Source organism: Nicotiana attenuata, unplaced genomic scaffold (genome assembly GCF_001879085.1).
Source record: "Nicotiana attenuata strain UT unplaced genomic scaffold, NIATTr2, whole genome shotgun sequence".
NCBI classification, from domain to species: Eukaryota; Viridiplantae; Streptophyta; class Magnoliopsida; order Solanales; family Solanaceae; genus Nicotiana; species Nicotiana attenuata.
In genome coordinates this window covers 464,021-476,343 of record NW_017670322.1, presented here as the reverse complement: position 1 = coordinate 476,343, position 12,323 = coordinate 464,021, and positions in this window count along the sequence as shown.

Sequence of the window (12,323 nt, the reverse complement as noted above, 5' to 3'; positions counted from 1 at the left end):
CTATTCAATTAAATCACACATCGTAAATAACATCTCAAGCAACTGATTCTACTATTTAATTCAAAGCTAAAGCGCAAAATTAGGCAAAATAACCAAAACGCCCCTCAGGCCCACGTGGTTCAAACCGGAGGTTTGAACCGAAACCCGATTACCCATTCCCCCACGAACCCAAATATGTGATTTGTTTTGAAATCGGACCACAAATTGAGCTCCAAATCCCCAATTTTTAGAAAAATCTAGGTTCTACCCAAAACCCCCAATTTCACCCATGAAAATCATTGATTTCAAGTGGAAAACATGTTAAATGATTGAAAGAATTAAGAAAATATCGACTTACAAATGATTTGGAAGAAGTTTTGTCCTTGAAAAATCGCCTATGGGGTTTGGGTCTTGAAAGAATGGTGAAAAATGGCGGAAATTCGACTAAGTATGAAATTTGCTGGGCCTCAGATATGGGAATTGCGAACTGGGGTTCGCAATTGCGAACCCCGACCAAATGTGGGAATTGCGAACATTAGTTCGCATTTGCGAACCATGGGCATAACTGGGGACTTCGCATTTGCGAAAGTCTAGCTCTCGCATTTGCGATACAGTGATCGCATTTGCGATCCCTGAACAAAATGAGTGCCTTCGCATATGCGAATATTTCTTCGCATTTGCGAGCTCGCATTTGCGAGCCAGGCTTCGCAAATGCGAAGCCTGCAGGTCAGATCATACCAGCAATTTTCCAAGTTCAAAAATGCACTCTGTGGCCTATCCAGAACTCACCCGAGCCCTCGGGGCCCCAAACCAAATATACACACAACCTCAAAAACATCCTACGAACTTACTCGCGCGATCAAATCGCCAAATTTAACATCATATACATCGGATCAAGCCTCAAAACTCATGATTTCTTCCAAATTTTCATAAGACATCAAATTTCCATTTTAAGTCCGAAACACGTCAAACGACGTCCGTTTTCAACCAAACTTTACAGAAAGTGCTTAAATCATGTATAAGACGTGTACCGGGCGCCGGAACAAAAATACGGGCCCGATACCATAGTCTTCTAATCAAATTTCATTTCCAATTTCCTTAATTATTTCCAGAAAACAATTTCACACAAATTCATTTCTCGGACTTGGGACCTCGGAATTCGATTCCGAGCATACGACCAAGTCCCATATTTTCCTACGGACCCTCCGGGACCGTCAAATCACGGGTCCGGGTCCGTTTACCCAAAATGTTGCTCGAAGTCAAATTTATTCAATTTAATTTCAAAATTTAGCATTTTTCTCATAGAATTCATATTTAAGCTTTCCGGCTACGCGCCCGGACTGCGCATGCAAATCGAGGCAACCCTAGATGAGGTTTTCAAGGCCTCGGGAGTACAGAATGAGAAAGAAACAAGTGATGACCCCCTTTGGGTCGTCACACTTCTCCTCTTCCAAGACAGAAATGTCAATCACACTCTTCCTTCCAAGAAAAACAATGATGGCAGTAATAATTTCTAGAAAAAGACAAATACTCCACAACATAGAAGCTCCTACCACCACAACCTAGCATTCATACTTTTCTTTTTTCCATTGTTTTTTGTTGTATTTTTTCTTTCACTTCTGAGACTTCTTAATGATTTAAAAAAATAGAAAAAGTCATCTTAAAATAAACTAAAACGTGGTCTCTCAACCGATGCTTCAGTTACAATAGCTACTCCACTATATATATACTAATTAAGTTACCCACGCTTTGCGCGATATATTTGTAAATTTAGAAATGATCTTATAAATTTAGCCACGATTGAAGAGATAAATTATAAATATATTATAAGTAAAGGAAATAAAAGGGCTCTTGAGGACACTGTTTGCATAAGTATGTAAGGTACTAAGGACCCGTTTGGCCATATATTTTGCCAAAATATATTTGAGTTTTTTTTTTGTTGGCAAATACATATTTGTTCATAAATTTTATCCATATTTTGGCAATTCCCAAAATCCAAAACCCAAATTCCAAAACCAAGGCCCAAAATATTACTATTACATTTTTTAAAAATTACCCCAAACTTATGTATTTTATAAAAAACCCACCATTTATTATTTTGTAACAATGTTGCTTTGTCTTGTCGGTCTTCTAATAGTGTATTATGTAGTTCATTATAAAAATAATAATTTTGTACCAAATTTATTTATGTTCAGGACTATGGTTTGCGATAATATAATGAACGTTATATGTGAAGATACTGTTGGGTATTTGTGATAGTTTTTAGAACTTGTGGGTATCAGTCATGTTTCATGTTTTTTTAAAAAAAAAAAAGTGAAATATGTTTTGAAAATTGATTTCCAAACACATTTTCATCTTCAAACCAAACTTCACCCCAATCAGATTTTTCAAAATAAATTTGGGAATCTATGGCCAAACGCTAGCTAAGTATCTCAAATAATGAGTCATCATAGTGTAAGAATTAACTTTTACATGATTAATATCTGGTTCAAACATTCAAAGACTATATATCTGAAATCCAAGAAAAAGATATTTTACAAAGTGTCACAAATCCAAAATATAATTCTTGTAGCTTGTACATGATAAGTAACTTAGACTACACCAACATAAGTGCCTCTTTGATTGAGCTGGAATTAGTTCAATTCCAAGACTGTACTCACATTTACATAAAATGCCTATTCAAGGAAATTTTCACGCAATAAAATAGAAGGTTTACCACTTCATTATTCAAAGAATTCAACAAAATTTAGTGTGAATTTAAACATACATACTCTTCATATATTGTAAACAAATACGGAGGTCACTTTTAAACAACCGATAAAGGTCAATTCTTTAATCAAAAGCCCAAAATCAACCTAAAAGTGTTACATTTCGCATTTATGACATGATCCATATGATACAAACAAAACGAACAAATGCACAACTTTCATAAATGACTCTAATCATAGAAGTACTAGAGATGCCTATAATACCCGATATTTATGGACTAGTGCATATAAGGTACTACATGACCATGATAGTAAGGTATATAAAGTGTGTTAAAAATGATTAGTATTTTAAGTAATTTGAGATAATTCTTAATTATGTGGATAATTGGTTAATTATTAATTTTTGGTTGGAGATTAACAAGGTGATTAGGACTTGTGGATAAGCTTAATGGAGATATCACAACCCTCCCCCCAACGTGGCAGCAAAGTACATATGTATCAAAGCCCAATTAGTGACTCTTTACTCATGTAACAAGGTGTCACATTTAGAGAAATTTTTGGCTAAGTCATCACATAAGTGGGGCTCACACCCACTAAGGTAAAAGACCTCTCTAATTCAAAAAGAGAGATACTTATATCTAATCTACAAAGTAACGGATCTTCCACAACAAAATTCATACGAGATTATATTAGAGCAACGTGACTTGCAATTCTAAGGAAGTATGGTACAATCTTTCTCAAGAATATCATACGGATTTTTCTCTACTTTGATCCGCCGTTACGTATTTTATCGCAATAAACGTGTGTTAGAGGGATTGTCAAGAGAATCGGCTCAGGTATGTTAAGGCTATTCCTTTTTCCTTTTGACATGATCCATATGATACAAACAAAACGAACAAATGCACAACTTTCATAAATGACTCTAATCATAGAAGTACTAGAGATGCCTATGTTCTTGATTCCCCATGTGTCTTATTATATCTTCTATTCATGGGTCTCAGAAAAATACGTAGTTGATAAAGTTTATCCGAAGACATATTGATCTTATGACATTCTGAGAAATCTTATTAACGTACTTCTTATGCATTTCATTCATTTATACAGGTACATTGACCCATGACCAGATGGAGTTATATACGCATATATTATATGTATATGGTATATGGGAAAAGGTTACGGCGTTATATACGCACCACAACCTGATCAGTTGGTATACGTTGATGATTTCGCCCACAGAGGCTGAGATGATATGATGGGATGCCCTCAGAGGCTTAATGATGTTATGTACACCTATACCTATACATGATACGACATTTACACGCACATGCATGATATTATAAATATTTCAGGATTCACAAAGTTATTTAGACCTACAGGTGGAATTCTTTACTCCATGTTTCCTTTATGTCTTTTATGTACTGATTTTTCATGCCTTACATACTCAATACATTATTCGTACTGAAGCCCCTATTTATCGGGGCCTGCATTTCATGCCCGCAGGTGTAGGTAGACAAGCTGACGGTCCTCGTTCTTAGGTTCCTTGATCAGCGAGAGTTGGTGTGCTCCATTTGATTCGGAGCTGCTTTGGGTTTTGGTACGATATACTTGTATACATATATGGGTATGACGGGGCCTAGTCCCATACTTTGTACAGTTGTATAATCTATTAGAGGTCTGTAGACAGTTATGTACAGTTGGATAGTATGTGGCCTTGTCAGCTTCCAGTTTTGGATATATAGTTGTCTATAGCAACCTTATCGGCTTGCACTACCGTATTCTGCATATATATGTATATATTTCTTCTACATGTTTTCCTCACGTATATTATTCACGTAATTTAGCAGTTTATTGACAGATGTTATTCATTACCTACCCTTAATTCATGTTTATATCTTAGACGCATGCTTAGGGGTGTTCGACAGGTAGGACTCGGGCACTCGTCATGGCCCATCGGTTTGGGTCATGACAAAAGTGGTATTCGAGCAGTTTTGTCCTAGGGTTGTCTATAGACCGTGTCTAATAGAGTCTTATTTATGAGTGTGTTGTGCACTAGATTTATAAACAGGAGGCTATAGGACATAGGATGTTATCCTTCCTTCTTATCTTAGATCGTGCGATACAAGAATTCATTTTCCTAACGATGTGTTATATTTTTAGCGATGCCTAAGAAGGCTACTGCCGCCCAGTAGGACAAGTCTGTGGCTGATGAGACTACTAGTCAAGCGCCATGAGTTACCAGGGCCCGAGGAGTCTCATAGTGAGATTCCATCTCAGACTTCACATACCCCGCCCTCTCTAGAGGAGCTCCGAGGGGCACCAGCTCGACCGCCCGCCCCTGTATGTCCAGCTCCTCAGCCAGATGAATCGGGTCAGGAGATGAGAGATGCAATTTAGCTATTAACTCGATTAGTAGCCGCACAGGCTCGGCGTTAGGAGGTAGGTATTGGTCATGCAGATAGGTCCGTCAGTGCGAGGGTTCGTGATTTTATTAATTTGGACCCTCCGGTGTTCACTGGAGCAAATCCAAACGAAGACCCTCAGGTATTTATCGATAGAATGTAGAGGAACCTGAGGGTAATGAAGGTCACTGCGATTGAGTCAGTTGAGCTAGCTTCCTATAGACTTTAGGATGTTGCAGTTAATTGATACGAGTCTTGGGAGTTGTCCAGAGGTGAGTATGCCCCTCCAACAGTATGGAAGGAGTTTATAGAGGCTTTTCTTCGTCATTATCTGCCACCAGAGCTTAGAAGGGCCAGAGTTGATAGGTTTTTGGCCCTTCGGCAGGGAAATATGAGTGTTCGGGAGTACAACCTTCAGTTTGATTCATTGGCCAGGTATGCTCCCACTATTTTATCTAAGATGGAGGATCGGGTTCACCAGTTCGTGATGGGGTTGGAGTCGCACCTTCTTAACGACTGTATGTCGATCTCACTTCAGTCAAGCATGGATATTTCTCGTATTCAGGCATACGCTCAGGGTGTAGAGGAGCGTAAGCAGAAGCAGAGGGCTGATCGTGAGTATGATAGGGGCCAAAGTAAGAGAGTGAGATCTTAGGGTCCTTCTGGTGAGTTTCGAGGTGGTCAGAGACAACAATACCCGAGGCATCCAGCCCAACCATCGGCTAGCGCACTCCCTCAGTTTGCCGATAAGAGATTTGATCGTTCCACATATCCAGGGCCTAGTCAGAATACCAGGGCCTCAAGTTCTCAGTATAAGGGAGATTCAAGTCAGATGAGGCCACCCATACCATGATCTGCTCAGTGAGGTAAGCAGCATGCCAGACAGTGCCTTATGGGGTTGGGTGTTTGTTATACTTGTGTTTATCCAGGCCATGTTATGAGAGATTGTCCGACGAGAGGTGGTGCAGCTATGGTTCAGCCAGCGGGATCTGTAGCTAGTTCGTCACCATCAGTACTCCCCCTGGGCAAGGTTCGCAAGCACCAATCGGTCGTGGTAGAGGCAGAGGTGGAGCATCTAGCTCGAGCGGTCCTCAGAACCGCATTTATGCATTAGCAGGTCAACAGAATCAGGAGTCATCACCTGATGTTGTTATAAGTATATTATCAGTCTCCTCATATGATGTATATGCATTGATTGATCCAGGTTCCACCTTATCATATGTTACTCCGTTGGTTGCTAGTAAGTTTGGAATAGAACCTGAGTTGGTTACACCTTTTGAGGTGTCCACACCTGTTGGGTATCAGTGATAGCTAGGCGGGTATATAGAGATTGATAGAGATTGTACAGTAGTAGTTCATAGTCGTTCTACAGTAACAGACCTAATTGAGTTAGATATGGTAGAATTTGATGTTATATTGGGTATGGATTGGTTGGCTTCTTGTTATGCCAATGTTGATTGTAGATCAAAGATGGTTCGATTTCAATTCCCAAGGGAGCCTATTTCGGAGTGGAAAGGTAACACGGCATCTACGAGAGGTAGGTTTATTTCCTATCTCAAGGCAAGGAAGATGATCAGGAAGGGCTATATTTATCACTTAGTTCGGGCACAAGATGTGAAAGTAGAGTCACCAACCATTCTATCTATCCCTGTGGTTAATGAGTTTCCCGATGAGCTTTTGGGTCTTCCGCCAGAGCAAAAAATTGAGTTTGCTGTTGACTTATTACCAGATACTCAGCCAATATTTATTCCTCCCTATAAAATAGCACCTGCAGAGCTAAGAGAGTTGAAAGAATAACTAAGGGACATTCTTGAAAAAGGCTTTATTAGACCTAGTATATCACCGTGGGGAGCACCTGTGTTATTTGTGAGGAAGAAATATGATTCCTTGCAGATGTGTATTTATTATAGACAGTTGAATAAGATGACGATCAAGAATAAGTACCCACCCCCGAGGATTATTGATTTATTTGATCAGTTGCAAGGTGCCAATTGTTTCTCGAAGATAGACTTGAGGTCCGGGTACCATCAGGTAAGGGTTAAGGAGAAAGATATTCCGAAGACAGCATTCAGGACCAGATACGGGCACTTTGAATTTTGTGTTATGTCATTCAGTTTGACCAATGCCCCAGCAGTATTCATGGATTTGATGAACCGTGTGTTCAGACCCTTTCTAGATCTGTTCGTGATTGTATTTGTTGATGATATATTGGTGTATTCTCGTTCAGAGACTGAGCATGCAGATCATTTGCGTATTTTGCTCAAAAAGGTAAGCTGTATGCACAATTCTCAACATGTGAATTCTGGTTGAATTATGTAGCTTTCCTTGGGCATATTATTTCAGGTGAAGGTATCCGGGTTGATACACAAAAGATTGAAGTAGTAAAGACTTGGCCTAGCCCTACGACACCGATGGAGGTTCGTAGCTTCCTCGGCTTGGCAGGTTATTATAGGAGATTTGTAGAGGGATTTTCTTCCCTTTCAGCACCATTGACAAAGTTAACTCAGAAGGGAGCTAAGTTTCACTGGACCGATGCTTGCGGACGGAGTTTCCAGGCATTGAAGGATAGACTAACTTCAGCACCGGTTCTAACGCTCCCAAATGGGACCGATGGTTATGCGATCTATTGTGACGCTTTGGGCATTGGATTGAGTTGTGTACTTATGCAGCATGGTAAGGTTGTAGCCTATGCTTCTAGACAACTAATAAAGCACGATAAGAATTAACTGACTCACGATTTAGAGTTAGCCGCGGTGATTCATGCACTAAGATGTAGAGGCACTATTTGTATGACATTCATGTTGATATCTATACGGATCATAAGAGCCTTCAGTATATCTTCAAGCAAAAGGAATTGAATCTATGCCAAAGGAGGTGGTTGGAGCTACTGAAAGACCATGACGTTGATATTTTATACCATCCAGGGAAGGTGAATGTAGTAGCCGATACCCTCAGCCGTAAATCTATAGGTAGTATGTCATATTTACAACCAGAGAAGAGTGGGATAGCCCATGACATTCATTAGCTAGCTATCCTTGGAGTTCAATTACTGGATTCAGGTGATACCGGAGTTACTCTTCAGGACACGGCAACATCCTTTTTAGTAACTGAAGTGGAGGAACGCTAGTACAAGGATCCTGTGTTAGCTCATTACAGGGATATAACCCCTCAGAAGGAGAAGACACTATTTGAGATTATAGGAGATGGGGTCCTCAAATATCGAGGACGATTATGTGTCCCTAATATTGCAAGGCTGCGGCGGTAGGTTATAGGAAAGACTCACTATTCTTGTTATTCTGTCCAAATAGGAGCAACAAAGATGTATCATGATATAAGGGAAGTATATTGGTGAGACGGAATGAAAAAGGATATAGCAGAGTTTGCTACTCAGTACCCTAACTGTTAGCAGGTTAAGATTGAGCATCAAAAACCCGGTGGATTAATGCAGGGTATAGAGATTCCGACTTGGAATTAGGAAGTAATTAATATGGATTTCTTCAGTCTTACCTCGTACCCAGCGTAAGTTCGATTCTATATGGGTGGTTGTTGATAGACTTACAAAATCAGCAAATTTTCTGCCTGTGAGGACTACATATTTTGTAGAGGATTATGCAAGGCTTTACATTAAGGAGATAGTACGACTTCATGGTGTCCCCATATCTATTATCTCGGATAGAGGTGCTCGGTTTAAAGATAATTCCTGGAGGTCCTTCCAAAAAGGATTGGGGACACAGGTAAGTCTTAGAAAAGCATTTCATCCCCAAACAGACAGATAGGCTGAGCGTACTATTCAGACACTTGAGGATATGTTACGGGCTTGTGTGACAGACTTCAAGGGTAGCTGGGATGATCATCTGCCGCTTATTGAGTTCGCGTATAATAATAGCTATCATTCTAGTATTCAGATGGCTCTATACGAAGCTCTTTACGGATGGAAATGTAGGTCCCCTATAGATGGTTTGATGTTGGGGAAACTAAATTAGTAGGACCGGAGTTGGTACAACAGGCAATCGAGAAGATTAAGCTTATACAGAAAAGCCTATTAGCAGCTCAAAGCCGTCAGTAGTCTTATGCGGATAATCGACGACGAGACTTGGATTTTCAGGTTGACGACTGGGTATTCGCAGAGGTATCACCGATGAAAGGCATTGTGAGGTTCGGTAAGAAAGGAAAACTTATCCCTCGGTACATTGGACCATAAAAGATCATATGCAAAGTAGGCCAGGTAGCATATGAGTTGGACTTGCCTTCTGACTTGGAGTCTGTACATCCAGTCTTTCATGTATCTATGCTCCGTAAATGTATCGGAGATCCTTCCAGAGTCGTGGCAGTTGACGATGTTCAGGTCACACAACAACTATCATATGAGGAAACTCCCATTGCTATACTAGATAGACAGTTTCAGAGATTGAGGACTAAAGACGTAGCTTCGGTGAAAGTACTTTGGAGAAACAATAATGTGGAAGAAATGACTTGGAAAGCCGAATAAGACATGAAATCTAGGTATCCTCACTTATTTCCTCTTCTAGAGAAGGATCTGACTGAGACATCATAGCCTTAAGGTACGAGTATGGATTCTTGTGTTAGTTATTGTCATTGGTCGTGTGAGGCCATTGTCGTTATTAATGATTGGCAATATATGGCATTGAATTGTTGAGTTTTCTACAGGAAGGGTTGGTAGTAGTATTGGTACAAAGGCGACTCTGCCAAAATTTATATAGATCCCGGAGATTTAAACATTCGAGGATGAATGTTTCTAAGGGGGAAAAGATGTTACTTTCGCATTTTCGTACGTTAAAGTTTCGTCGTAAGTTAATCGACGTAGGCTCGAAAATGAGATTATTTTTGAGGTTATAAGAATTTATGCCATTTATAGCAGGTGATAAGTAAGTACCGTGAAGGTTAGAGGGTAAACAAATCAAAGAAGATGAGTTTTGTTGAAGGTTGTCAATCTGGGATAAAATACGGTCCAAGCTATAATACCCGATATTTATGAACTACTACCATACAAGGTACCACATGACCATTATAGTAAGGTATATAAAGTGTGTTAAAAGTTATTAGCATTTTAGGTAATTTGAGATAATTCTTAATTATATTGATAATTAGTCAATTATGGATTTTTGGGGGGAGATTAACAAGGTGATTAGGACTTGTGGATAAGATTAATCGAGATATAACACCCCCTCCCCTCCCCCCAACGTGGCAGCAAGGTACATATGGATCAAAGCCCAATTAGTGACTCTTTACTCATGTAACAAGGTGGAACATTTAGAGAAATTTTTGGCTAAGTTATCACATAAGTGGGCCTCACACCCACTAAGGTAAAAGACCTCTCTAATTCACAAAGAGAGATGCTTATATCTAATCTACAAAGTAACGGACCTTCCACAACAAAATTCATACGAGATTATATTAGAGCAACGTGACTTGCAATTTTAAGGGAGTACGGTACAGTCTTTCTCAAGAATATCATACGGATATTTTCCTACTTCGATCCGCTGTTACGTATTTTATCGCAATTAATGTGTGTTAGAGGGATTGTCAAGAGAATCGGCTCAGGTATGTTAAGTTTATCCTTTCTTTCCTTTTGGCATGATCCATACGATATAACAAAACGAGCAAATGCACAACTTTAAAAAATGACACTATTCATAGAAGTACTAGAGATGCCTATGTTCTTGATTTTCCATGTGTCTTATTATATCTTCTGTTCATGGATCTCAGAAAAATACGTAGTTGATAAATTTTATCCGAAGACATATTGATCTTATGACATTCTGAGAAATCTTATTAACATACTTCTTATGCATTTCATTCATTTATACATGTACATTGACCCATGACCAAATAGCATTATATACGCGTATATTATATGTACATGGGATATGGGAAAAGGTTACGGCGTTATATGTGCACCACACCTGATCAGTTGGTATACGTTGATGATTTCGCCCACAGAGGCTGGGATGATATGATGGGATGCCCTCAGAGGCTTGATGATGTTATGTACACCTATACCTATGCATGATACGATATTTATATGCACATGCATGATATTATAAATATTTCAGGATTCACAAAGTTATTTAGACCTATTGGTGGAATTCTTTACTCCACGTTTCCTTTATGTCTTTTATGTACTGATTTTCGTGCCTTACATACTCAGTACATTATTCGTACTGACACCCCTATTTCTCGGGGCCTGCGTTTCATGCACAAGTGCAGGTAGACAAGTTGACGATCCCCCTTCTTAGGATCCTTGATCAGCGAGAGTTGGTGTGCTCCATTTGATCGGGATCTGCTTTGGGTTTTGGTACGTTATGATTGTATACATATATGGGTGTAACAGGGCCCAGTCTCGTACTTTGTACAGTTGTACATGCTATTAGAGGTCTGTAGACAGTTATGTATAGTTGGATAGTATGTGGTCTTGTCGGCTTCCAGTTTGGGATATATAGTTGTCTATAGCAGCCTTGTCGGCTCGCCCTACCGTATTTCGCATGTATATGTATATATCTCTTTTGGACAAGTTTTCCTCACGTATGTGTCACACACCTCAGTTTACCTACTAACCCTCTTATAATAATAAAAAGATTGGTGAAGCTCAAAAGGGTTTTCAATTAGAAAGTGACAAAGAATTATGTTCAAAAGGATTTTCCAGAGTCGCCACCTAGCATTTGATTTTGGTGTTCAAGGTCACCGCTTTTTCAAATAACAATTTCCTTCAAAACACATTTGACTCTTAAACCAGTTTGCACCAGAGATTCAGGGTAAGGGGGTTCATTTGACTCGGGGAGAAGGTGTTAGGCATTCCCCGAGTCCCGTAACTAGTACTATTGCATACATGATCAAGTTGGCTTTTAGAATATTCAAATTGAGGTAAAAACACAGAAAAAGGAAATAAACACACCAGAGGCTCGAGGTCGTCCCCACCTAACCGAAAGAAAATAAAATAAGAAGATTAAAGTAAAATCCTAACTACTAATATATACTATACTTTTCCACGAAGTTCGTCATAGCCCCCAAATACATGATACTACGGGGCATACCCCGGATAAAAATATATACAAGTCCTTCGGGGCATTCCCCGGATAAATTTAACTAAGAAAACGACCTCTCGCCTCAAAACTAACAAAAATCCTAAGGCTTGCCTACCCGAGTGTGGTCGGCCTAACCATGCTCCTAGCGATTAAATTACTAAAATAAAATAGTAAACGTGTGGTATTCAAATCTC